General features: G+C 45.3%; 1 long non-coding RNA gene across 1 annotated transcript; it reads left to right on the forward strand.

Moving 5' to 3' along the window:
• Window positions 1-276: 276 nt before the first annotated feature.
• LOC148120512 (uncharacterized) lies at window positions 277-4564 on the forward strand. Its single transcript, XR_015739241.1, has 3 exons — window positions 277-593; window positions 1408-1564; window positions 3761-4564. It is a non-coding gene; the product is annotated as an uncharacterized LOC148120512 (long non-coding RNA).
• The last annotated feature ends 208 nt before the right edge of the window (window positions 4565-4772 follow it).

The following is a 4772-nucleotide window of genomic DNA, read 5'->3' on the forward strand; positions in this document are numbered from 1 at the left end:
TAAACAAAAGACCTCACAAACCGGACCACAGGATATATTTAACTTCTGTCTCGGTAGGCAGGACACAGGAATTCTTTGCAAGTGACTGAACCCAATCAGCATGCCTGACCAGTGGAAGACAGTTTGTCCTGCAGCTTCCTTGAGGAGCGCTTGTGACCCCTCAGAAATGTCAACTCCCACGCAGCCAGCGAATGAGCTCCTGGGTGTGCTTCTGCAACACTTTTCAATAATTAACTAATCCGCCCAAGGGTGGGGCATGCCAGCGCTCCCACGGATTTAGCACTCCCTCCAGCTGCCCACCTTTGGAATGTGAAAACATCCTCAACACAGGGCTACCCTCCCACAAGGCCAAACTCCCTGGAGAAAGAAGATTCGGCACAAGAGGACAGAATCCTCTCTCTGGATGTTCCGGAAGATGTTAGACCAGTTTCTGCCCTGATTCTGCCTCCTGTTTCCTCCCTTATCTTCCTCCGCGGGCTCCCACCTCATACCTGCCACATCAGCCTCTCAGCTCTTCTCGGGATGGGGCCCGGGACTGTGCAGCGTTAAAACAGATTTACTGTGGCAAAATATACAGGATGGAGTTTACCGCTGTAAGGCTTTCCCGGTCTTGACTGTAATAATTTTAGATGTACATCTCAATGGCACTGAGCATATTCACAATGTTGTGTATTTATTACCACTATCCTGTCTATCTGGTCCTCGGCACTTGTCTTACTTTCTATTCCTGAGATAAAACACCATGACCAAAAACAATGGAGGAGGAATGGGTTTATTTGTTTACTCATTGGATTGGAGTCCGCCGAAGGGAAGTCAGGGCAGGAACCTGGAGGCAGAAGCTGAAGCAGAGGCCACGGAGGAGAGCTGTTTACTGACTTGCTCTCTGTGACCTGCCCAACTTGCCATTTTTTTCTTTATACAACTCAGAGCTATGTGCCCCAGAGGTGGCACCTCCCATAGTGGGCTGGGCCCTCCCAAATCAATCTTTAATCAAGAAAATGCCCCAAAAACTTGCCTATAGGTCAATCTAATGGTGGCATTTTCTCAACTGAGATTCCATCTTTCCAGCCGACTTCAGCTTTTAGCAAAGTGACAAAAAAAAAAAAAAATACTGACCAGGACAGGACCTTATAGCAGTCTGGTGTGTTTCACCCGGCATGGTGCTGTCAACATAGCACGCTTCAAAATTTCCTTCCTTCTGTGACGGCTCACTAGTCCCTTGTAGATTCCCTTGCACCAATCTTCAAACTGCCTTGACCGCGGCTTCTAACTTCCGGTCGTTCTTAACACCGCTGTGGGCACCGTCGCACAGCATCATTTGAGTTCCTACTTTCCAGGTTTTTTCATCTACTTAGGAATATATGGATTAAAGTTAGATTATAGAGCATTTTACTTTGCCTTTTGCAGAAACTGCCAAGCTGTTTTCGCCATATGAGACTACGGCTGATTTCTAAGGTAGCTGCACCAGTTTGCATTCCCAGCAATAATCCACAGACCTTTCATTCTGTCCACAACAGCACTTGCTTTCTGGCTTTGTGTTTGATGCTGTTTTCATGGCTACATGGTAGGATTTTTGACTTTATTGTTTTTCAAGATTATTTCGGCTATTTGGGATTTTTTTTGAGATTCTGTATAAATTTTAAAATAGTTTTTTCTAATCTCTATACTAAAAAAATGCTTCTGAGACAATAAGATTTGCATAAAGCCTGCATATGATTTGGGGTACCATTTTCATCTTAACAGTATTGAGTTTTGCAGTCCACAAACAGAGAGTGCCTTTCTGTGTGTTTCCATCGTCTTTAATTTCCTACAGCAATGGCCATCGCTTCCAGTGCAGAAGTCAAGGCCATGCTGGTTAAGATGACACAGTCAGGCATGGTTCACTTTGTGATACCATTGGAAGTGGAATTCTTTTCTAAATTTTCTTGCAAGTATGTTGAGTTCATGTTTCATTTTAGTTGGGGTTTTTGTTGGAGGTGCTGATGCTGGTATTAGTGGCAGTGTGTTTTTTTGTATGCATGTGTGTATGCATGTGTGTGTGTGTTTGAAAAAGTCTCAAGTAGCCCAAACTGGCCTCAAACTTATTATGTAACCAAGAATGCCTTTGAGCTCCTAATCCTCCTGCCTCCACCTCCCATGTGCTGAATTCCATACCTGTGGTGTTGAGAACAAACCCACAGTTTCATGTGTGCTAGCAAGTGTCCTGGGTGACATTCTTTTCTTTTATTTTTTTATGAGTGGAATCTTTAAAATGTCCTACAGATAAGAACACATCATCTGCAAACAGATCATTTTATTTCTTATTTTTCCAATTTCTGTGTCTCTTACGTCCTTTAATTGCCTGCTTGAGCTACTTCAGATATTATGTTATAATAATCATGATTGTGTGGAATTGTACTCAGTATTCACTAGGAGACGGCAGCTCTTGTTCCTGATTGAAGGAGGAACACTCTCAGCCTCTCTTCCCCCTCTGAGTAACGTTGCTCGGATTTTTCACGTGGTCTTCATCATGTGAAGATGTTCCCTTCTATTGCTCGTTTACTGGATGTTTTATAACATGAAAGGGTATCGGATTAGGATAGACATGTTTTCCAAATCAGTTCAGAAGGTTGCCTGATCATTCCTTCCATTTTATTAATCCGTTAGTCTATACTGATTAACTTTTATATGTAACGTCCACTGGGTCATGGTGTGCAGCCCTCTGAATACGTTGCTGGATTTTATTCATTAGAGGTCTTTCAAACCTATATTCCCACAGAGACTGGCAGGTAGCTTGATTTCCTTGCGGTATCCTTTTCAGACTTCAGATTCAGGTTGAGGCTGGGCTCTCAGAATGAGGTAAAAGCGTGCATTCTTCAACCTTTCTTTTTGGGGAAACTGAAGACACATTGCTGTGAATTCTTCTTTAAATGTTAGGCGACACCATCTGATCCCAAACAGTATTTTTTAGGTAATTCCCCTGTTAGTCCTGTAGGTCAAGTTAGGCTTAGAGCCAAGTACAGAGTGCCTGATCTAAACGCCTTCAGGTGTAGCTCGTGATAGACTAGTAACCTTAAGGGAAAGAAGTGGGGAGTGAGGAAAGGTGCTTTCAGTAAGAAATACAACAAGCCACCGGCTCTAGAAATGTCTTGTGGGAGTGTCAGGGGTGGTAGCTCACACTTGTAATCCTGGACTTTGTAACCCTGGCATGTGGGTGGTTGAGGCAGGAGGAATGCCAGGAGACCAGCGTGTCCCTGACCAGGTTATGGGAGGTAATAGAACCCAGTAATTGAGCCTGCAAACTAAAAGAAGCCTCGGGGATAGCAGGCTGTACCAGTGTGTGGCTTCTAGCCCTCACTATCCCATTGAACACCCACCCAACTCCCCATCCCCACCTCCACCCCTACTTCAAACTTGATGCCCAGGTTGCAGTTCGCAGGGTTCTGGGCAAGTCCTTGGCCTGTAAGAGGGTGGCAATGGGAGGTAGTAGTGTAAAATGTAATTGACTGAGTTGGATGCCCCCCCCCCCCGAGCCACAATAGACCAAGCAGGTCAGAGTCGGGGAAGACAAGGGTCTAATAGCTTCATTTGTGGATATTTTCATTCAGATTTCCTTGTTCTGTGTGTGTACAAAGGTGCCACGATCCTGGACAAAGGAAGCATCACCAAACAGACAGGAGTTTCTGTTCCCTTTGCCCTTTCAGCTCTGCCTCCCTCCTCCCGTCCACTGAGAGAGGACTTAATTTAATATTTGAATATTCATCTCGCTGGTTCTCCTTAGAAACAAGCAGCCATGTCAATATCCAAGAGAGACCGAGGAAGAACAAAATGGCGGAAGCCAAACTGAGAAGTCCCCACTCACGCTGTAACACCCGGAGACATCATCTCTCCCTGTGAGTCACCGCCTTCCACACCCAGCAGGGTGAAGAAACTTCTGACCCAAGTCTGAACAGAATAGTATGAACCAGTCAGGCAGGTAAAACACTCCCTGGCTGTTAATTTGATTAAAAAAAAAATCAACCCTGCTTCAAGATGAAAGACAGAAAGGTTCAGTCCTATAGCAAGTTTTTGTATCCCTGGGAAGCAAGGTTTGCCATAGGTTGGACCAGACTCTCTGCCTGTAACCGTAACCCCCTGGAAGTCCTCCTCACCTTTGTCTTGTGTGAAGCACTGACCTAGAAGTGGGCAAATCCAAATGCTGATCATTGCTTGCGGTTTTATCCCCATCTGAGTGTGACACACCTCCGTGAAGTTCTGTCCACCTGGTTTACAAACCATCACCGGTTTCCCTGAAAATCCAGAAAGGTGACACTGTGTCACCAGGACTTAAATGTCCACCTCACCACGTCACATCACTTTGCACCAATTCTTTGCCATGTGTGGAGAGTAAATATCCCAGCACCTCCGTCTAACCTCAGCGACTTGCTCAGCTTGTTAGAGCAGATGCTTGGGCGGACATGGTTAGCGTTGAGTTTTTAACCCCCTTGTTTTTAAACCTGGCCTCTGTCTACAGTAGCTTGGATGGTGAACAAGAATAGAGCAGCTAATTGATTGTACCAGGAAAATCACACACTCCAGTTCCATATTGATTTTTTTCTCCTTTATTAAAAAAAGATTTTGTGTGTGTGTGTGTGTGTGTGCGTGCGTGCGTGCGTGCGTGCGTGCGTGTGTGTGTGTGTGTGTGCGTGCATATGCTTGTGTGTGCCACATTTATGTAGGTGCCAGTGGAGGCCAGCTTTCCCGGAGCTGGACCTGCAGGTGGTTGTGAGCTACTCTCTGTGGGTACTGGAAGA

The sequence above is a fragment of the Myodes glareolus genome, chromosome 11 (assembly GCF_982192425.1).
Source record: "Myodes glareolus chromosome 11, mMyoGla1.1, whole genome shotgun sequence".
Taxonomy (NCBI): domain Eukaryota; kingdom Metazoa; phylum Chordata; class Mammalia; order Rodentia; family Cricetidae; genus Myodes; species Myodes glareolus.